Source organism: Centrocercus urophasianus, unplaced genomic scaffold (genome assembly GCF_019232065.1).
Source record: "Centrocercus urophasianus isolate 14NV4802_14NV808 unplaced genomic scaffold, USGS_Curo_1.0 seq_33, whole genome shotgun sequence".
Lineage (NCBI taxonomy): Eukaryota > Metazoa > Chordata > Aves > Galliformes > Phasianidae > Centrocercus > Centrocercus urophasianus.
The window spans coordinates 6,041,562-6,065,191 of NW_024884900.1; the positions used below are offsets into that span (position 1 = coordinate 6,041,562).

Here is a 23,630-nt window from a genome sequence, read left to right on the forward strand (position 1 = left end):
TGCTCCCCTTGACACCAGTAGGGATCAGTTTTAGGTCTGAAATTGTATAGCTGCTCTTGTGCCTAAAGACACTCCTTTGGCTCCTTCCTTACTTCTGTGTCACCTTTATTTTCCTCTTTCATCCATAACTTTCTATGATTCACAAGGCTACTTTGGAAAAGAGAGACAAAATCTAGTTGGTCCTTCTCTCCAGAAAATAAGACACAAAATTAATCAAACAGAAATGAACACAGAAAACCAAACAGGCATGATCAATAGATTCCTTTCCCCAACAGGGTCAGAGGTCTGCAGGGACAGAGCAAACATGCCGTTGCTTCTGCAGTGCCCTGGGTACTGCAATTAAAGCTGTCTCACGTTCCTTTGGAGAACATTGTCCGGACTGCCTCCCAGGGCTTTTCTGCCTTTCTGCTCTCTCCTTTCAGTTTCTCCAAAGGAGAAAGACGGGATCTGGCTGCTAGTGAATGTGACCTGTCCCCCCACATTTCTATTGCACGCTACAGGAGGTAAGCTTTTCCAGTCCTCTGCTGGCTGGTGACGTAGCCCAGGGTGTATACACACACCAGCACTGTGTCTTGGGGCTTTGAATGCCTTTATCTATGTCATACATTGGTTTTTACAGTTTGCTATGAATCACTGTTGCCTGCTGGGAACGCATACCCGCTTCAGGTTATTTTTGTTACAATGTTATAATGGGCACAAGGACACTTAAAAGTGGAACAACTGAGCATCTCCTGGTAGCCAGTGCTGAGCAGCTCTCCAGGGCTGCCTGAGAGCACCAAGATCTGCTGCTGAACTGCCTTATTGCAGTGAAAAGAAATGCATTCGGAGATTACAGCGTAGCATGTGTCCTGTGTAGCAGCTCTGCCCACGTGAATGGCAGAAAAATAGCTAAAGCCTTGGCTTAAATCCTGGCATACGTGATCAGAGACCTCAGTGGCATGTTGATGTCACTATACCATGCTGATGCTGTATGGTGATGCAAGGTTGAATACAAGGAATTTATTACTATAGTCAAAAAGAAAACACACACCCCAAGTTAGTTGAAAACCACACTCCAGGGCAGAGTGGGTTTTGTTTTGAAGGTCGTAGTGTATGAAGGACGTATTTTTCTGTTCCCAGATGGAGGAAGAAGGAACAAATAAACTAAATCTGGGAAATTGCAGTCAGCACTGCAAGGTAAGATGTTATGTGTTCAGTGAATTCTGAAATATTTCTTATAGGTAGGAAGCATGTTAGGAAATCAGCATATTGATAATGGTGAGAGAATAGTAAATGGAATGGTAGAAACAAGCAATACTACATACAAAATACTCATATCATCTGGAGTCCTGGTAGGGCTGGAGGTCTCATAGTGGCTGTCTATGTCACCTCCATTTTACAGAGAGATTCAGACACAAGAGAGGAACTGCATTGCTCAAGCCAAATGGCAGAGCTGGGACTAGAATCCAAGTCTTTTTATTCTTACTAGCAAGTGAGAGGGTAGGTTTACCTTAGTTCCAAATGACATGGTTCCGAGAGCATTCAAAGTAACTGAAGACAATTTTCTAACTCCATTCTGTGGGCTTTGTCTTTCTCCTTGGATTCTACTTTGTGTTTTTACTCTCCTGTGCCACCACAGGCAGAGCAATCATCACTTTTACAGAAAAATATTATGTCAAAACTCTGCCTTTGGGTACAGAAAGAGATGGCACAGAAGGGAAGCCACTGAGTCCAGCTGACTGGGGAAGTGGCCATGTGCCAGACTTCATCTTTTGTGGTAATAACCCCTTCCCAATGGCAGCCTAAGCTATTTGCCTGTCATGATTTGTCTTTCTGTGCTTGGGGAATGCTGGCTGACCTTTGTCTTTGATGTTGCTGGGCCCTTTCCTTGCAATAGGGCAGTTCAGGAGGCCATGACCACATCTGCTTTGGCTGGTTCTGTTATCAATTAATTTGTCCTGCCACATCAAAGAAGAGAGATAAAGCTGTAGCATTTCCTTACCACAGATTTTTATCTTCACTCCCCAGTTCACCTCATAACACACGCACCTTCCACCTCCACAGCTAGCAGAGAGAAAGACAGACAGAGAAAGAAAGTGAAATGACATCCTAATAGCCTCCCTTGAGCGCGGATGGCACCTGGGTCTCGGTGTGCTGAGCCTTCCACCCACTTCCAATCTGGCCTGGCCACTGCCAGTCGGTTGCTTACTCCCCCAACAAGTTATTTGCTTTTCTCTCTAGACAAATCAGTGATGTTAGAATGACAAATAGCAGTTATAGCTCTGCACTTAGCTGAGTATAATTTCAGCCCATCAGTACCATCTGTCTCCTTCTTGGGCTGCAGCTCCATTAAGCCAGAGCCAGAGATCCTCAAGGACAAAGAGCTGAACTCACATGGACAGATATTTTAGGGGTCAGAATATGTGACTTTTTGCCCTTTGCAGTTAACTCCAGTGGTGAGCTAGAAGAAAATAAGCTGAGACATAAATGTACCCCAATTTACAACTTTCCCATTGCTCTGCCACGCTGAACCTCAACTCTGCTTGTTCAGGAGTTCTGCACTTAGGGCGATGCTAACCACTATCCACACATGTCTGAAGATTTACTGAGTGATGCTGTTTGTCTTGGTTTGGGGACAGAATTCAGGTTTATTTCTAGGAAATGTTGTGCTCATTTGCTACTAATCATACGAAAGATGAGAAAATTCTGCTGTAGGGAAGTATGAATTAAGTAGCCTGTTCACAACAACCCCATCTGGTTTTCCTGAACCGCCTTGTTGTCCCCAGAGTGATTGTTTTTGTCTCATGGCCATTAGTAGGAAAAAGGACGCTTAAGGAAACTCCCATTCTCCACCCAAACTTCAGGACAAGATAGCTTCTGCACTGATTATTTCTTCCTCTGCCTCCTATAACACACTCTTCGAACCAACCTGACATTTCAAACTTCCTTGTTCTCGTTCTCATGAAGTTCAAACCCCTCATGTTCATTTTGCCTATCTATAATGTCTATCAGTAATTTATCTATCATCTCTTCCATCTTTGTCACCTGTTGTTTACCACTTGCCCTGCTGAAACCAAGCCATCTGTGTCACCTCCCAGCTGTATGACCTAAATTCCATGCAGGTCCCTCTGCATAGAAAATAGAGTAGTAAGGCATTTTAAAGAGTTTTCAGAGTTGCAGTAAGATGACTCAGAAGGCTGCAATAACAAGCCACAAGCTAAAAGGGAATGCTAGTGACAAGGATTTGTCTGAAGTAATTTGTCTCAAACCTTTGGGCCCTTTCCTTTTATGAGCTTAATTCCTATTTAGCCATACAGAAAACTGATCAGATTGCACAAAACAGGTTAGCTGGCTGGGCACAGTCTGAATGCTGTACAAGTTTGAAAATCTGGTCCTCTTGTATATACTTGGGTGTGGGACTATGGCTAGCACCTACAAATACTGATGCCCAGTTTTGGCCTCATGTCCTCAAACCTTTCTTTTATATTAGTTTATTTGTTCCCCTGCCTCCTCACCCCCTCCAACACCCCCTCTTTTTTTTCCTTTTCTTGGTTCTTATTTTTTTCTGAGGTGTCACATCACAGAATATGGGAGAAAATAGTTTTCATATCAGTACGCATGTGCTATGAAAAAGCCCTCTGTTCGCACCATGGCTGTGATGTCCTTCTTTCTCATTGACTAAAGGCCTGCACACCTTGCAGGATCAGTTGCATTCAAAAACCTGTCCTTCCAAATTTGTTTAGGTAAAGTGCAGAGTGCAGATGATTCCCGGAATAACTCTTCTGGTTTCATTTGGAATGACAGCAAAAAACAAATCTGCACCTTGCTTTTCATCTAATGGAAGGGCACAGGAGAAACAGTGAGAATATGTCATTGTTCGTAAAGGAGAACATTAGAAGAGAAAGAGCACAGGAGAGAGGCAGAGAGAAAAAAGAGAGTTTTTTTCCTATCAGCTAAATAAGGGCCGTTTGGAGGTGTGTGAGGACAGCAGGGGTCAGCAAGTGTTGGAACTGACTCTGAACTTCTGGCAGAACAATCTCCTGGAACTAAAACCAAGAATGCCTTTATCCTCAGCAACCTGCCGGGAGATGTTCCACAGCCAGCTTTCTCCACAAGAGCCAGGTTACAGTGTCTGTATATGAGAGCAACTGAAGCAAAAGCTTTTGTCTTTTAAAACAGAGTAGTTCACGAACAGCACAGTAGACTCCAACCCGAAACCATTTAATATCAGACTCTGAGCAAAAAGCCATTTGTAACGGAGGAGCCATAACCCATGATATTATTTGCCACATATCAGCAAGATGGTGGGTGCAGATGTTCCCACAGCACACTTAATTAGAACTGGGACAAATATATTAGAGAAATTAGGATTTCTTCAGTAAGGATCTAGCTCTACATGCTGATCTCTTTCAACTAGCAGGTATTTAATATATCTGTACCTCTTTTCACCCATAAAGTCTTTCCATTCAGCAACCTCATTGCATCCCTCTTTAGGAGTAAGGGCCATTGTCGCACTTGGCAGATGGGTGGTTTCACTGAAGTTTCCCATTACTTGCCTACATGTGGAGTTGGGCTCAGTACAAGGAATAAAGTCCTGACTCCTAGCCCTCTCCCACCAGCAACGTTCTTCTGAGCATGCTTTACCTAGCTATCAGGAACTTCGCGGGCAACTACGCAGACAGAGAACAGATTGCCCCCAAATGGTGTCTTCAATCACTCAACTTTTATCGCTGAGAGACAGTAGCTTCCCTCCCTGCCTCCTTGAAAAGCTTTTAAAATAAACACAGGTACATTAGAACAACAGCCCTTCAAAAGGGTCCCTTCCTCCCCCTCACCTTTCTTGCTCTCCTGTCATTAAGCAGAGCAGAGCCATCCTTACATGTGACATTTGGATAGATTGACTTAAGCTATTTACTTTAAGCTTTTCTCTCTCTCTTCCTCCCATTCAGGATCACTTTCATTCATTTTTGAAGTGTCTCAAATTTCTTTTGCTAAATCCACAGATAGGATGATTCGGAATGAAGCAGTGGTGCATATGCCATTCTGATAAAATCACAACCCTAGAGCTTCCCTACTCCTCTCACTCCTTTCTGCTTAGTCTCCACTCACTGATTCCTCTGGTAGGGTGAAAAATACACTAGGAGTGATAAGACAAATCTCACTTTTAGAAGCCAGTTTTATTTTCTTTATTTACAAGTAGCTTTGATGCTTAAACTACTCAGTAACTGTCTTCTGGGCTTAGAGTCAGTGGGTCAGACTCTGATTTGAGCTATATCGATAAAAGCAACTGCTTCAGGGTAACATCTTATAAATATGCTTGCTTTTCAGCTAATGTGCTCACCTGGTTGAGGATGCCTTCTTAAACCAAATCCTAACCCAGAATTATCACATTAATGTCAGTGGAACTGACAGGTGGCAGAGTTCAGACTCTCACCTCCATCATAAGGGTTTTCTCTTTGTCCCAGCAGCAGAAAACCATGAAGCAATTTTAGCACAGTCCTCTCAACTGACATCCTTTGGTCAGGAGAAGCCCAGGAGCTTTGCTGGATAGATTGAAGGTGCAGTGGAGTAGATGCACGTCTGAAGTGAGGATGTGCCATGCTGTTCAGAACTAAATCTGCCTTAAAGCCTTGAACAAAGCATAGTATTAAATTCTGACCCAGAATTATCCAAAACTAAGACCAAGGAGAGACAAATGCCTTGATCTTGCTGAATTCTTTTTGTTCACTCACATATTTCTGGGCTGTGGCCTTTAAAGTATGAGTGTTTGCAAAGGATGTGAGCACTTTGTTGCAAGGGAAGACCAAGATGGGGAGAGGTGAAATGCTGAGACAACTAGACTTATGTCTCTGGATTTGCTCTACTGTCATTTCCTTTGTTTTGCAGTAAATATTCACATGCTGTCAAGGCTAAAAGACATTGATGTCTACAGGAGTTAAACTGGTTTTCTAGGGAGAGCTTCAGACTCTCAGGGCTATGTAAGTCTCCTGCAGAAACCAAACCAGCAATTCAAGCCCATTACTGTGTGGTTAATGCAGGTTCCCCATGATTCTGTCTTTGCTTGTGACACGAAAGAAATAAGTGGACATGAGATGAACTGTCCATGCAGAGTAGATGGATACAGCAAGATACGCCATATACCAGAATTCACTGAAAGCTGTAGGAATTGAAAGGCTTCCTAAGAGTGAGACATTAAATCTTGTGGGCCCTTTTAGGAGAAAACCATGTTTGTCAGAGATGGATTCGGAATATTTATTGTTTCTTCAACTAAATACATTTTTCCCATGCTCATGCTGCTTTTCACGACGCTCATGATCTCATGATGCTCCCTTTTCACACAAGTTTCCCTATTACCATGGCTTACATAAGTTATGGCAGTAGATATCAGGACTCTATTATCACAAGAGTTGGAAAAAATCTACATACTACCCTGTTTCCATGAGCTTTGGCAAGCCATTCTCTCTCCCATTCACTCTTCTCTTATATTCTATCTTTCATGCTCACTAGCAACTGGAAGGCCTTGAGTACTTCCTCAAGTTTCTGTATTAATTCTAACTGGGAAAAATGTGGTCTAAATCACCTCTTTTCAGAACATGCAAAGGAGGAGACAAAGGGAAAGAATTAGAGATGCAGGAGCAGCGATGCAAAGCGGTGTCCATGTTACAGAATGGTCACATTGACATATGGTCGTTGAGTAACTTGGGACAGCAACTCGTGTTAAAGTGTTTTGTGTGCAGATAGAGTTTGAATTAGGGGAAATGCTCAAAATACATAAACAGGAACTAGTCTTGCAGAGAAGATAAGCCCTGGAGTAGGGGGCTGTCTCTTCCAATGTGTATTTAGTGTCTACCACAGTAGACGCTCATTTAAGAGTGTCTCATTTTGAGCCTCTAGATGCTGAGCCTCTTACTGTGCATACTGCCATAATACACATAACTACTTCCTTCCATTGACTGCCTTTTTGTTGCATTGTTTTGTGTAATTGACTCCTTTTTTCATACAGAAGCCGAAGAGTGATTATTGGAGATTGCCAGCTCCAGACCCGAATTGTTTCATTCAGGAAGTTAATTAAATCAACCCACTCTTTAGAAAACCCTTTCCAATATACTGTAGATGCTCCTTTCATCTTAGTGTTGCTTTTTTTTTTTTTTTTTTAAATCATTGCTCCTTAAATCATGGAAATAACTTGGCAAAGAAGCTGAATTACAAGAAAAATCAGTTAGAAACCAAGGTAAAGGCATATAATAGGTCTTTAGAGGAGAGGAATGAATTTAATTGAGTGAAAGCTCAGAAAACCCAAAAGTAAACTCAGGGTCATCAGCATGCTTCTTTCACTTATTCCTCAGTTGCACTTCATAGATCCAGGCTTCCTTTTGCTTTGCTGTTATCACACTTTCCTTTTGCTGTGATTTATTAACTGTGGAACTGTCAAATTATGGAACTGAGGTTCTAGAAATACTTATTAATGTTTGAGAAATTCATTTCACACTTGAATACTTTTTCTAACACTTACTAATGTCCCTCATTTTGGTCATGTGGGTCTACAGGCCAAGAAAACAAGGTATCTTATTATATATTTAGCATGTGGAGATGAAGGATGAAAAAAAGTTGCAGCAACTTTATGCATTTGATTCTTGTGCTGCTGTGTGTGGTGACTGTGGGTGTATATGCGCATAAGCAGGGCAATGTCTGTATGTTCAGTCACACCATTCTAGTTTCCTTTCAGTCACTATTAAGAAAGCACTTCTAATCCCCTCTGAGAAGCCTGAACATAAAATTCCTTTCATGCCAGTTTTGTCTTCTTCAATTTGGCAAACACTGACCTTCCCCCTGTGATTCCAATGGAACTTGTAATTCAAAAGGCATTTCTGTTTATTTTTACCCTGTTACTGTACAAGAATCATCAGGGATGCCAGCACTGCTAAAGCACATACTTACCTTCTGAGCTTTCTGTTGTGGTTTTGTACTGCAAAACAAATATTCAGCAAGCTATAGATAAAGGTTGACTACTTAATTCTCTATTTAATCAGAATGATGAACATAACAAAATTCCTGAGTAGATAACTTGACTCAAGATCCTTGAGAGTAATTTTTCCCAATTTCTTTCCCACACAGAATTTTCTGATGGAAATGGATTTAAAAAGTGCAAAGAAAGAACACCAATAATGCCAACATTTATAAATTCACAGGACTGAAACATCTCTGCTTATCTCAGAATGATACTCAGTTTTAGAAACATGTTATGTTAAAACAGTATCACGTTTAACAGTTCTAAATTGATACAATCTGATTTATTTAACATGAAATTTTCATTCAAACCGTAATTTTGCATAGAGTAGTGAGCATTGTGTTTCCACCAGCATTAATCAAGTCGGTTCAACATTTAACCTAATCTGTTCAAATGTACTGTTACTCTGCTTATTTAGAAAGTCAGCATCTGATAGGAAATGGCTGTAATACCTCTAGCTTTCCTAAAATGCTGACAGTTTCAACCGTTTCTTGAGAAACACTGAGGACTGCAGCTCCAAACAGATGCTTCTGCTTTAAAATGAGATCACCTTCTTTGGGTAAAATGGATGGCTCCTTGCAAATAAAGCAGTGATACCACTGGCAGAACACAGAAGGTTACCCAAAAAAACTGGGTGACCACCATACCTTCTTCTTCCTCAAGGTGTGTCTTCACAGTGCTTTTCTTTCCTTGCTGCTTTACTGTTACTGATGATGATTTCTTAAGGACCATAACATATTTTCTTCAGGCAAGTATTTCATGCCAGCACTGGGAACATGTTATTTTCAAAGGAGAATTTCTGCTTCGAAACACCAGCAATCATTTACAGCTTTTTATGTCTGATAAGCCACTCCTGATGAAAACTGATTGGAGCAAAAGAAACCCTCTACAATGCACAGGAATACATTGAAAGTTCAAAATGTCAGACATAACAGGAAAAAAAAAATAAACTTTTTGCATCCTTCCAGGTCTAGTAATACCATTTATGGATCAGTGAAAGGAAGAAAGCAGTGGACTGACAACAGTAACATGGAAGACATCATTTATTTTCTTACCTACTGTAAAAGGTCTGAATTCTGACTTGATTTAGTTGAGCACAAAGCCAACGATGTGTCAGGCTGGACTACTTGCTCTGTCTTGTCTTCTTTTTAAGCTGTGGACAAGGCTGGAAGTTAATGCAGCAGATAGAGACCAAGGCACAATTACAGCTGTCTCACTTGTGTACCACTCAGTGCAGATGTTTTCAAACCTGCCAATTTGTCTGTATGTAAACGTTTAATTTTGGTACACACAAAAATGCTCATGCAGGACTGTATCCCCTCCACACCCCAAAGTGTGTACACACAAATTCAGCAGATGAGATTAGAATGTGCCCATTGAAAGTCCATCTTTTGAGGGTCTGTCCATTTACTTTTTTCTTTGATCCCGCTCTTCAGCTTTTGTGCTGCTGCAAGCTTGTAGACTCGTGCTACATGAAGGTGCTCTACTTTCATCAGCTGACTATTGCTTCTTCCTTAAAACCACGCACAGTGGTTGCTATTCACTTTGCAAACTGCTCTGAATTTGATAAATGCAACTTTTTGTGTGGAACACATTTTGAAAGATAACCTTCATGAGCACTTTTAAACTTCAAGGGCGAGTTCTCCAGAAAATTATTTATTTGTTTTAATGTTCGTTAGCATCTGTGAATTTAACATAATTTCATAGACATAATTCACTAATCAATTCATTAATGATGATTTAGCTTGTTATTAATGTTTTCATTTTACAGAAGCAGATCTGATGCAGGTATCTGAAAGAAAGGCTCTTATTTTTAGAAAGGTTCACCCTGTAGAAGAACTCAGCTTGTTGAGAGCTCAGCTCTTCTAAAAAATCTGTCTACAAGGGTCAGAAAAAAACTATTAAAATGCCTGACACCTATTAATCTACTTCTCTTTAATGTATGTAACTGTGAACTGAGCTCTTTTGAAATCAAATCTCTCATACCTGTGAGATCACGTATTCGAAAATCAGTCTTGGTGTGCCCAAAAATTTGGCCCCACACTACAGATTCTTACACAAATAGTAATATAATACTTATTTTTGCTCCCAAAATATTTTACTTTAGGGAAATGCATCAGGAAAGAACAAAAGTAAAAGTCCTATTTGAGAAAGCACAGCATGTGCAAATTCACTATTATAGGCAGTAAAAGGTTTAAGAACAAAAAAAAGGAATTCTGAGATTTGCACACAGAGAGATTCTCATAAATTAGCTCAGGAAACTGAAGGTAGAGCCTTGCATGCTATGGGAGTCTGGTATCATAAAATATATTTTTAAAATCCTTTAACAGTATTGAAGTCCTGCTTGGAAACATGTATTGTAATACAAATGTTCCTTCTCTTAGCTTGAAAATCAATTGTGGAGCTCTTTTCTTTGTTGGAAATTAGCAAAACTCTAAAAAAATTGAATCAGTTCCCACCCTGGAAAAGTGAACGAAAGTACTTAATCCATTGGCATTTGTGCACAAAGTGCATTTGTTGTGCTGCTGAATGTAACACGATCTGAACCAAGGAAGGAGAATGAAGGCTTTGCGGCCCCTGATGGATTTCAGATTTATTAGACACTGGAATGTTTTTTTTCCCCCCCTTGTCTATAAGAACACGGTGTGTAAGATGATAAAGGGCAGAAATAAAGGGAGCAGACACTGTAGCCCTTAAAATTAAAAGAATCATTTCTAGATTTTGAAAGTGTCAGTGAATTAAAAAACAGCCTAAATATAAGTGTTGCATTATTCACTCTGCTTTCCTCTTGGAAAGAAAAATATTTTGCAGCCACTTGACAAAGCTATGGACATGTGACTGATATTACTTTTATTTTCCTATATGAAGAAAAACATCATCACAACACATAAATGGAATATTTATGCTGTAAGATAATACACGTGTACCTGTAAATTACGAGTGCAAGACGTAATAATTCATCTTTAGTTTCATTACTCATGCACTATTGAGCTTTCAAGATTAGCGATAGATTTGTTATGCCACTACATTCCAGTATATGTTTTCCCTTCCTTAACCCTCTCTCTCTTCTCTGGCATTCACATTCTAAAGAGTAGGGGCAATTTTCTTTGCACCAACACATACATACTGTATAAGCTATAGGGAACTGGCATCGTTTTCAAAGGACATATTCACGATCCATTTCATGACGCTAACCAGGCTGAAAAAAAATTAGCTCAGGGTGTAGGGATGTAATTTCAAATCCAGCTTTTGGGAAAGTCTCCTATTTAGAGAAGAGCTCCAAGGTGTAACATTAATAAAAAGCTCCTTCATTCCAATATTACAGGATTGTTCTCTCGAGCTGCCAGGATGGGAACCACAGTGGTCTGCTTATAGTAGTGGTAGTTTTGTTTCAGTATCTGTATGTCTCTTTGTGAGACGGAATAGCAAAAGTCTGGAATGAATTGCTTCAATAATTAGAATTCCTATGAAAGTGAAAACAACAAAACTATTCACTGAAAGCAAACTAATGTTTAATATATAAGCAGAGGAATAAACAAGCTCTGTTCTTCTATTTTTGAATCTGTATGTATTCTAAGTGTCTGAAGGCGATGTAAGTCTGACAGAAATGATGAAACCAAGGAGACAGTTTGGGCTAGTGTTCCAAGCACAGGGACTCCAGACTCCTAAAATGTCTGCTAGGGTCTGCCACTGAGTTATTGTGTAATTTGGGGTGAGTCATTCAAATTCTTCATGCGCTGATTTCACCAGTTTGTAAAATAGGTGTAAACCTCCCTCATTTACTTCAGCCAGCAAAAATATCTATAAAGCATCTGAGATGACATGTTACATTCAGGCAAATTTTTATTCACTGAGAAACTCGCTGTACAAGCTATATTTGTCCACAGATCTTTTTGTCCTGCAAATCTCTGCCCTCAGACACACACATCCACAGTCATGTCAGTTCTGCCTGAAAGATGAGATGAACTTGCCTTTACTGTGAAATCAAAAACATCATTCTGCCCCTGCAGAAGAGAAATTATTTTAACTATCAAACATCAAGTCTTTTCAAGGACACTATATAGGCCCAAATCTTGCTTGTCTTAATCAAGTGAGAGGTCCCAGTAAAAATCAGTAGGATGCTCCAAGCTATTAAGGAAAGCAGAGTCTGGCCTCTTGTAGAGCATTGAGGTAAAACAGACACACTACTGCAGTTTGCATTGGACAGTTCTCAATTAGAATGTCAAGATTTATAGTGTATTTTATCCGGTTTTCATTCTTCTCTGTTCACTTTAACTTTTGACCTATGGTTATTGGCAGAAGGGGGCTTGTCCCAAAGGGCCATTATTCCTCCTCCAAAGAGGCCTTCTAAGAAGTGCGAGAAAAAGAGAGTGGGAAGCCGGTCTCTTTGTTAACAGGACCCCTCCTCCATCTCCAGAATACTCACATACTCAGTGTGACAGTCAGGGTATAAGAAAACAGGGGTGTTTCTCGATTTTCTTGCAACAAGTTGCTGAGGTCTTGCACTTTTCCTGCTCTGTCCTTCCCTGCCAAGAGTTTGAATGAAAATAAATCGTGTAGAAAGAGTCAACATTGAATGTGACAAAAAATCTCCACAGTGCTAGGGCAAAAGAAAAAGAAGGTTATAAATGTGGGGAATCTATGCTGAGACCTGAGTAAAAGCCACGGGAAGGTGTGGCAGCCAAGTTCTCTCCAGAAGGCAGGAGTTCACAGGTCTCTCAGCCAACCCAGGATGTATCATCCTTCAAATTACATGATAGAAGAACAGAAGTAGCAGATCCAATCTTGAATTTGAACAAACCTGTATGGGAATTGATAGATTTATCCAGGCCATGTAACTCTGCCCAACGAACTCCATATGAAGGAGGTGATAGTTGTCTCAAAGAGAAGCCTAAATGGTGAAATTTTTTTAGATGAAATGTTAAGATTATAAATGTATCAGATGGGATTAATGATCTTGCTGTAGGACTATGCTTGTGATACAAAGAGCAGTATTGGAAATGCGTAAGGCCAGAGTATTCCATGGGAAGACCTGTATGATCTCAGACATAAGAGCATTAGAAACAAGATGAGATGTAATAGGATGAGATCTCAGGCTGTGCAATTTGGGATTAATGACAGCAATGCTCTGCAGCAAGCAAGGTGCTCCTCAGCTGGAGATGTCCTCACAGCAATGAGGTCCTTCCCATGGAGGGAGAAGGACAAAAATAACCTAGAAGGCTTTAGGATAGAGCTAGCTTCATTTGCAAAAGGGATTATATAACATAGTTGCCTCTAACAACAGACGACTAGTTTGATGAACCAGAAGGCCCCTTCCAGTCCTACTGTTCCTGCTATTCCCAAAGTTAAATTAACACCAACCTTGCCTAGCAACATCATGTTCTTCTGTGTGTGGAGAGGGAGTTTGCCCTGCAGCTCCTGGGATGAGATGTCTCTTCTTAAATGGGAACTGAAAAGCCTCACAATGAAACGAGCAAGCAGGAGAGGTGCCAGCTTAATATATTTTAAAAAAATTAATGGATTTAAATTCTCTGCTTTTGAGGGCAGAAAGACGTGTAAGACTGCAGTGTGCAGTAGGACACCAACCCTACATCCACCTCAGGAGCGGCTGGCAGCACTGAACAGCATTCAGTCCCCTCACAGGGCACCTGGGATCCTCTGCCAACCTGAAGCAAGTGGGGCAGAAACAGTCAGCCTGGGAAAGCCACTTTTCTCCATAAAGCCAGAGCTAGTTAAGTGTCTCCTACTTCTCCCCTCCAGGCCTGGTTTCCCACAGCCGTCCCCACCTGTCCTGATGACAGTGCCTCTGAAACCCACCACGTACAAATCCCGGGGCCTGACAGCAATCTCTCCCACCTATGTCATATCATACATAGATATATATTTGAATATAGGGTATGTGAGGTGAGATGCAACCCCTCTCCCCAACGCACACAGATCTGGGGAGGCTGTGAGGTGAGGGCCTGGCCTCAGAGGCAGCCATCCTGTGGTGGGAACACAAAATGGCGTCCCTCCAGCACAGGGAGGCCCAGAGCTTCTGTGGTTCCACCTCAGTGCCTGCCTTTGGTTTCCCTCAGGATGGGATTTGAGGCATAAATGACTTGAGGGGAAAGCTGACAGAGTCATCTCGGTGGGTAAGTGAAATAACAGCAATTTAAAATGTGGGGGAATGCAAATTCTCCTTCTCTGACATCCCTCCCCACTGCAGGCAGGCTCCTGCCAGGCTGAGAGGAACAGGCCTGAGCTGCGCCCTGATGCTGTGGTTGGCACTGCTGCCCCTGGCAGGGGTTGGAAGTAGATGATCTCTGAGGTCCCTTCCAACCCAAGCCATTTTAGGATTCATTCTATGATTCTAAACCAAAAAAAAGTGTTCCTTGGCTGGGATAGGTTTGGACTGTGGGACAGGTGGCAGGAGCAGAATGGGAATGGGTGTGCTCCTCCATCTTCTCTTACCTCTTGAGCAGCAGTAGCAGCAGGAGAGGAGTTTTAGCAGGACACAGCTGCCTTCCAGGTGTCACGACCTCAGAGGGGAGCTCCAGAGGAAGTTGAGGACAATTTCATACGTGGAGCTGCTGCTCCAGTGCTGGAAGGGACCTGGCCTCAGCTTTCTGTTGAGATTCACTGTGTGGCTTAGTAATGCAACAACTTGCTCACAGGACACAGAGCAGAGCCCACCTACTCATTCCTCTGAACAGCCATGAGACGGTAATGACTCTCAGTCAATGGTGTAGCTTTGAACAGACGCCTAGAGGTGAAAGGATTTGTATTCCATTACGAGCCCCTTGAACTAGCCAGGGTCCCCCAGGTTAAATATTTTTAGCAACAGCTTGTTTACATGTCAAACTTGTCAATGAACTGCTGGGGCATTGCTGCCACGAAACTGTGTCAGTGGCAGCCAGTGAGCTCTCTCTGCGCACTGAGCTAAAGCCTTCTAAAGGGCTTGTCAGATACATTCTTCCTCCTGTGTCACAAGAGCAAGACTAATTTCAAAGAAATGCTCTTTATTTCTACTTAAAACTGCTAAGGAAAATATCCAGCACTGTCTTTTTTCTTGTCATCTGTTCGACAAGTGTCTCATAAAACAAATTGAGAGGTTTAGATCTCCGAGACAAAAATCAATAAGAGGATAAGTAAAGAATAGGAGGAAGTCAGCAGGCTGAGATTTATTTCACTGGAAATGTTTTTTCAATGGATTTACTAATAAATCTAAAGTGGCTGGTACAGCTGCCTTTGATATGCAGTATCTCCTTTACTTAGATGAAAGTTGCACATGAAAAGGAGCTCTGAATACTGATTTTTACAAGGGTGTAAATCAGGGAAGCCTCACATGAAAACATACCACCAACATCTGCTTCAGGTACAAGTTGAGAGAAGGGATCTGTTTGAGTGCCAGACTTTTTCACTGTATTTTTGCCCTTTCTCTTTAATATAGTGCAGTAGTTGTGCTCAGGGCCTTGCTGTGCTGCATACTGAATACTGCAGTGCAATAAAATCATCTCTGTCCCAAAGAGTTTACAGAGTTTCAAGGGCAGGAAACTTCATTGAAGTGTTAAATAGGGGATGACCAGCAGTGAAATCACAGGGAATGAAGTGTGTAATGGTAGAACTGAACAGTGTTATCTCTTGAAAATCTACTCTTGTGAGTATTTCCACTTTAGTGATGGGAAATTGGGAAGATTTTAAAATAAATGGTGATTCAAAACATACTTGCAGATAGATAAAATGAAATAAACTCTTGCAATTGTCCCGAGAAGGTCATAATGCCAGTCATTTTCAGGTTGATTCCACAGCTGCTCTATGTTGTAAGAAGAGGAGATGTCAGTGACAATAATGACAGTTGTTACCGAAAGGCACGGGCTTTGATGTGGATGTGTAGCAGTGGAAAAGACTGCACCTCAGACTAGAATGCCTGTTCTCCCTGCTGTACATTCCCAAAGATCGTGAGCTTCTACAAAAGCCCAGTATATGAGAAGGAAGTTAGACTGAGCTGCTTGTTGAGTAATACTAGTGGTTTACTCCAATTGGCACATATGACAGATGGCTGTGGGTAGGGAGCTTGTTGCTGTGTCTGTGTATATGCATATGTGCTAGGAGGGGTTCCAGAATGGCATGGTTCACTATTCTATTTCAAATTAAACAAATAGTCTTGGATGATTTTACAGTGTCAGATGGGAAATCAGCCAGAAACTAGCAGATATCTTATTGCTTCTTGTTCTTCAATTGATTTTGCATTTTGGAAAGGTTTCTTCGCACCAGACATGTATTGGTACATGGTTAAGCTCCATTGTTCCAGTTCACAAATTTGATGCTAGGAAAAAACATCAAAAGTGAGAGTAAATCAAGAGATATGGTCATTTTCATCCCCTCCTATGGATTTTCTCACATCAACTTCAGAAACATGTCACAGCTAACTGTGAAAACTGGCACCTCATTACCTACTTTACCATTTCTTATGACTTATTAAGGATTATTATTATTGTTCATTATCCTTTTTAATAGTGCATACCCTGGCTATTATATTATTATGAGAGAGTAGAAGCAAACGTGTGTTTAGGTCACTTAAACAGTTTGTATTTAAAAATTTCTATGGCTGTTATTCTGAAGGATGCAACCAGGACTGTGATTTGCACAAGGCTTTGGAAATGGGAAATGTGGAATGAAAGCGGTGTGTGATCATATGCTAACTGGATGTGTCATAAAGCCATATGCACAGTGGGGCTGAACTGAAGTTACATGGCCCACCTCAAGTCTATAATTTCTTTCATTTTTGAGTGCTTTGCTTTAGAATTAAAATAACAACGCATTACCACAGTAGGTTTTAAATGCAGTTGTGTCTGTATACATTATACAAACACACGCATGTGTACAAATATTTTACAGTGGAAAATCAGAAAACCTTCACAGTAGGCAATGTTCCACCACTGTTTTCCATAAAGTATGCATACATATTTAAATTTTTAGAATGGGAATTGGGATAAAGACTTTTCCCTGTGTCACAGAAGGTTAAGAATAGATTAGAATCATGGAATCATAGGATCGTCAAGGTTGGAAAAGACCTAGGTGCAGCCATCCCTCTACCACCAATATTGCCCACTAAACCACGTCCCTAAGTACCACATCCATAGTAGGGAATCCATAGGGATGTTTCTGAAACATCTTCAGGAACTGTGTTACAAGGTTATATTATATATAGGCTTCACCTTGAGTTATTAAGTGTTACAAAGTGATGTCCATAATTTATGCAACCTTCAACTCTACACCACACGTTCAAGAGCCCATTTCCATAAAGCAGGAAAGTAGGAGCTCAGTTTCCTTGAAGAAGATGCAGACAATTACCAAAATTCATGTCCCGAATCAGAACTACAGCTAAAATTAGAAAGTAAGCCTTAAGTGCCAAATTTTGCCCAGCAGACTTTCATGAGGAGGACTGGTCAGACCTTAATTTGATTTCTGAGTCAAGAGTGGGACCCTTCAGCTTTCAGCAATGAACAGTGTATGTATGTGTTTTCAAGTACTCAGTAATATCTGCAGAGGGGGGATACCTCATGCTGTGCTCCTCACCTCTCCACATCATCTCCACGTCACAAAGCCCTGTCTGGGTTTTCATTCAAAATCTGCTATCTGTGGCCTGACCCTGTTTGATCTCTCCGAAGATCAAAGTCTGAAGAAGCTGAAAGACACAATTATATGATTTATCCTCAGGGGAGCACAGTGACTTCTGAAATTTCTTTCTGCTCTGGATTGCACACGCTGTCCTCCTGCCCATAAAATGGAAATACTGATTCTGTTCCTGGTCTGGATTGTCTAAATGGAAGTGAGAGAATAGCAAATATAATTGCGCAGGGACACAAATCATGGTGTTATATATTAACTCTTCTGCTCTTGTAGATTTTCAGGCTGCAATGTAATCCTACAAAATTAAATAATATGATCAGGATTTCCCCCTTTCCTCTTGACCCGACTTTCAAACTAGGGCTAAGAATTGCAGCACATTTCTTTTCCCAAAGCAAAGCACAATCCTGGATGAAAGTCAGTTTAGTTGAGAGAAAAAAAGTACAACAAAAATAGATCTTTTCCATAAACAAAGCTGCTTTCCATTTTGCTAACGTAAACAGGGAGGTGCATTAAGAGATCATGCCACCCAGGCCTGGAAAAAGAAGCAGGGAAATATATTTCTGAATCTTTTTCTAAAGGTGCAAGAATGGCTGAGCCTCAGGCAAACTCAGCAGAAGGATAAGGCTTTATAGACAAGGCAGCTTTACAGACTGTTTCACCTGAGACTAAGGAGAACTATTCTTTCATAGTTCAGGTCAAATGCAACATCCCCCTTCTCAAATGAATTACCTGTTTATAGTGGGCACCTGTGCACTTTGTATGCTTTCAGTAGCCCTGTATGCTTACAAAAAAATGTAGGTTTTTACAGCAGTTCCCACAGCTCTGAAAACACAAATTCAGGTCTCTGGGCATAGACTTGGATTTGGATGATAATGGCAAAAAAAAAAAAAAAAAAAAAAAAAAGCCTTTCAGAAGTGTAAGTGCTCACCTTTGCAGGCTGAGGCTGGTAGGTCCTGGTGTTCAGGCTGTTGCTGTACCAGCTTTGCAGTGAATGAAAACACCCTTCCCCCAGGGACTGGAAGCAAGGAGATAAAACAACAGAAGTAAGAAATGAATTGTGTCCTATTTGTGCACTGGGTTTTAAAATGATCAACTGAAATCAAAGCAGCTAGGATGGAGCATGTTCTGTTCGAACCCAATTTTCTGTATCATGGTAGGAAATTTAGCCCTTCCAAATGCAAGACCCATACAACACTTTAACCATCAAAATAGTCTTTTTGTTATTGTCCAGAGATGTCTACAGTCTAAATGTCTATGATCTAGAAACATCTGTAGTTGATGCTTTGCAAAAAAGCACACTGGTGAGATGCTGTAGCTTTCTCATACAGTTGCTTTGTGATACATTTCAGTCACGCATTTCATTCATGTGCTATAGCACACAGCTCTTCCCAAGGTGAATTCCTTGCAGACAGAAACACCCCCCACCTTTTCTTTTCCCCTTTGAAGCGTCTCTGTTTCTGTTACTCAAAGCAATCTGCTAATATTAATCTCCCAACTAGATACTGCAGGGCAAATTCTGCCCTTATGCATGTTGCATTTGATTAAAACTGGTTTATATATATATGCATATAAAGCTGGTAATAGCAAAGCTCTTCCAGGCCTTGATACCATATCTGATTCACATCAGAGACAATACGACAATAAAAAATACTCATTGCAAAAATGGCTTCTTCCACTTTGGCTGATATCAGAAAGGAAGAGTTGGCATTTAGTTTCAGTATTTGGATTCAGCCTAAAGATTTGTCCAGTGACTCAAACACTACTTCTTCAAACTGTTTGGAAAAGGGTCTTTGGGATCTCAGCAGAACAGGACGATTTCTGCTTTTTCTTGCTTCCTCTAGGGCCATAAATGCAGCAAGAAGGGCCTTTTGCAGAAGACCTTGAACCTCTGTGCAGGAAGTTCAAGTCTATGTGCAAGGGAAAAATAGTTTAGCAAATATTCCATATCTTTCCTCCCCCCAAAGATGAGAGAAGAGGAGGTATATTTGAGGTAGTATTTTCTCTGGTCTCCTTTCATAATCTCTAGGTATGCCATCACTCCATCATGTATCTTGAAAAATATGTGCATGGAAAGAAGTAGTTTAGATTGTTTTATCCTTTCTGATACTTTTTTCTCTTTTACTCCCCTCTCCCTTTTTCCTTCCTCTGTTCCTCTGCAGCTCCCATTAGGAACAAGTCAGTGACTCATAAAGGCACATTTTCACTCATTCACTACATCACAGCCCTACATGCTCAGCCACGACAGGGTTCCTTGACGCTTGATCTTTGCCACCAGGAGCATCCAATTCTTTGGCCAGTTTTAAGGCCAAAGGGAACTCTACAAACCAGTTGTTCTCTGTTTCCCCCAGGAACAAAACTGTGGCTACGTTACTGCCCTCTAAAGATGTGTGGATCAGCATTAAAGCGCTGACCTGTTCAACGCTTCTAGGACCCTTTGAACTGTGGGTCTTTGAAGCCAAGGCTGTAACAAACTGGTGTATAATAAGCTGCTGCCCCATGCCGGGAAAGGCAGAGGTATCAGGGACTGGTGGAAGCTTTTGAAGGCACAGAATGCTATTAAAAACTGCGAGAGACTGGAGAAAAAGAGACAGTGGAAAACAAATCTCTTTTCCAAGCAGTGGTACATCTAAGTTTGGCAAGTTAAAGCTAGGGTCACTAAGCCAGATTTGACTCTGACAGAATTTTGGGGTGGCTGGCTTATGGCTTTGGCTTAGATGCACTTTTGCTGAAATAGCATCTTTTTACTTTACTTAGTTCAGTTTTGGGCTCTTCTTACCTTTCTGCACCAATAAGACGGTAGGGAGGGGAGAACCGGTCTGCATAGCAATAATTATTATCAATTGTATTGTGTTTTTTTTATCTTCAAAGTGCTTTACAGAGACAAACTAATTATTTCTCTGCAACACCCCTGTGAAGAAGATGGTAAGTATCATTATCTCTGTTTTACCAATGGGGAGCCTGAGCCAGAGCATTTAAGTGATTAGCCTGGGGCCACAGGGGCAGTTAGTGTCAGGGCTGGGAATGCAGGAGTGTCTCTGCTCCCAGTCAGCACCAGGCAACATATCTCCTCAGGAGGAACAAAAGGGAACCTTTCTCCAGACTTGGAACCTAAAAGAAGCTTCTTTTTTTTTTTTTTTTTTTTTGGCAGACGATTATAAACTCTTTCTTTAAAATGTAATCATCATTGGAAAAAAAAGTCTGTGGAGTAATGGCACTAGAGAGGGTTGAAAATCGGCACGTCTGCTTTATAGGCAATCCTGGAATTTGAAAAAATGGGGAAATTCCTGGAAAATGTGTGTTTATGAGGGAGGGTGATGTGTTCTATTTCAATGCAAAAAAAGTGACATATTTGAAATTTCCCATGGAAGGGAAAATAAATTACAATGATTTTTAAATATCAAAATGTTTCGTTGCAGACATTTCAAAATGAAACTGAACCTGAAAGTCTGTGCTCTGAAGTTCCTGGTTCAGACATGGCTTCAGGGCTTCTAAATTCCTGCATGCCTATCGGCTCTCAGTGAGGTTCTCAGGGCTTCCACAGGTATGTTGGTCGTCACCTCCCCTGAGCACAATGTGGGCTGTGGAGTGCCTCTGCTCTAGGGAAAAAAAAAATCATTTAAAACCACCAATAGTTCGGCTGTTTGACTTTGCTCTGGAACAGAAAGAGAGCAGTCATACTAGACCAGATGGGAAGCAAAAAGTACACAAAAGCAAGAGGTCACTTTCTGGGCCAAATCTGCAATGGGAACTTTCCCACTAACATGATATTGCCAGCTGCATAGCTCCCTGACCAGTCTGCTGTCGTGGAGAAGCTGTCACAAGACTCCACATCCTGAAACCTGTGCTCCGTGATACCTTATGGGGCAAGCTTACTTGGCCAGGATCAGTCAGGATTCCTTCTGTGTCTAAGAAGCCAGTAAGTTTCTTGAGTTTCAAGGACACTGTCACTTTTGAGACACAAATAATTTTCAGCAGTGAATTCTTCTCCAGTTCTGTGAGACATCGCCAGCAGTTGAGTCGTTATCCCTGTGCATTAGATCCTGATCTGTTGATTTTGGAGATCAGTGGGGAATTCTCTTCCTTCCTCTCCTCCATCCCCTTTCCCCATAGTGCTGCTGTGCCAACCCAGCTCAGAGATGTGCTATTAGGTATCAGCCTGGTAATTAAATGCCAAGAGTAGTGTTCTGCAAACATGCCAGAGAGCACAGAGCAGTTGCTGACAGCCTGTCAATACTTGCAAGGAGCCTTGATGGCTTTTGGCATGAGACAGAAGGACCTCCTAGGCCTCCTCCACAGCCAGATGTTCCTTGGTGCCCTACTGTGGGGTGAAGGAGGGATGGAGCTGAGCAGGCGGTTGGTAGGCCAGTTAGAGCTGTCCTGTCTCATTCAAGGAGAATGCTGGAGTCCTAAGTGACAATCCATCCTGCTTGCCTCCCTGAGATTAAGATGAGATATTAAGTTGGGACAGTGGAGAGGAAACTGCAGAGCTAGCGCTTTTTTTTCTATGGGATTTTCTTTTTCCTGGATATGACCCTTAGAATTCTGAAGCACAATCACTGACCTCGGGTGCTGCCTAAGGACTGGGGCTAGAGAAAAGATGAGATTTCAGGGCAGGAGAACGGGCAAAAAAACCAAACATCTTTCTTCTTCTGGTTTTGTTTGGAATTTTTGTTTGGAATGAACAGATGTTGAAGAACACAACTCTTTTTTGCATGGTTTATACTGCAATACTGACAGGAGCTAAAATGCATGAAAAGAAATTAGAATACTCAACACCAAATCCAGGAGAGACTTATCACATAGCTCTGGTTCCATTTCATCCTGAAGAGCTGAGCCAGATCCTCAAATGCTCAGAAGCTGCCATGAGGGCTGGATTTGCTAAAGAGTACTGTAGCCCGCCAGCTTGGCAGTTTTGAAAATCTAGATACTGGTTTTGGTTCTTAAATGAGAGCTGAGCTCTTTTGCAAATCCGCTTCTGATGGTGCATGCTGAGCTGTTCTGCAAATTCTGGCTATCATTGCACTGCATTCTTGTACTTCCTGGTTGTGAGTTGTGCTGGGAGCAAAACTATCAAAGCACCGCAAGGAAACCACTCCTGCTCTAATCAGGAAGCACAAGAAATCTCAGGAGCCAAACTTTTCAGCCTTTTATTACCTTTTGGGTGACGGTTGTATGTCTGAGGCTGCTTTATCCTTATATGGATCAGAGCTGTGCCACGGCAGGTGCTATAAAAACCTCTAAAAAGAAACAATCCCCGCACTGATTAGTTTGTAATCAAAATATAAGACAAGGCAGAAAGTGTGCGCAACAGATGGATAGATCTGGCATAAGGAAAACATGGGGTAAGTGTTCTGGTGAATGTCTCCAGCATAGTCTGCACAGCAGAAAAGAGCAGTCAAGGATAAGCTGAGCTGCTTACCTTACATGACCCCCTAAACCTTTTGAGATTTGCCCACAACAATTAATTATTCTTTTGACTGGCCAAGATGACTCACAGCTGCTCATGCCATCCCAAAGCTCAAGATCTAAGTAAATTTATTGAAATTAGTGGTGGCTCCATTCCAGGAAACTTGCATTTCGTTTTGACTCAAAGAAGATCCGCACCCTTCCCACCTTCCAGTCTTAGCTACACAGCTTCGATCTCCTAGTGATTAAGACTCAGGAATGGGAGTCATGAGGTCTGAGTCCTATTCCTGTTTCTAATATAGGGTGTTTTTCAGTGAGTCACTTCCTCTCTCTCTTCCTCAATATCCTTGTCTGTAAAATGGGGTTAAGAACACTGACCCATCCCACTGAAAAGTCGTGAATTCATTAATAATTGTGAGCAGTCGAGTAGCCTATATTCTAGAGACTTCCTCTGGCTTTAGTTGCTTTGTATCTGGCACTAAACACATGGTTGCATAGAGCAAAGGAAGTTCGGGCTGTCAATTAATGAGAGTGTTATGGTTTGTTAGAGTTTTTATTTATTTCTAAATTGACTTACACCTCCTTAATAATTGATACTTCCAGGAGGGCAGAGAAGAGGCAA

The 23,630-nt window shown here is 41.4% G+C and overlaps 1 long non-coding RNA gene across 1 annotated transcript; it reads left to right on the top strand.

Annotated features, from left to right (window-relative positions):
* Positions 1-357: 357 nt before the first annotated feature.
* Positions 358-9,096, top strand: LOC122166374. Its single transcript, XR_006170786.1, has 3 exons — positions 358-503; positions 1,120-1,176; positions 8,956-9,096. It is a non-coding gene; the product is annotated as an uncharacterized LOC122166374 (long non-coding RNA).
* Positions 9,097-23,630: the final 14,534 nt, after the last annotated feature.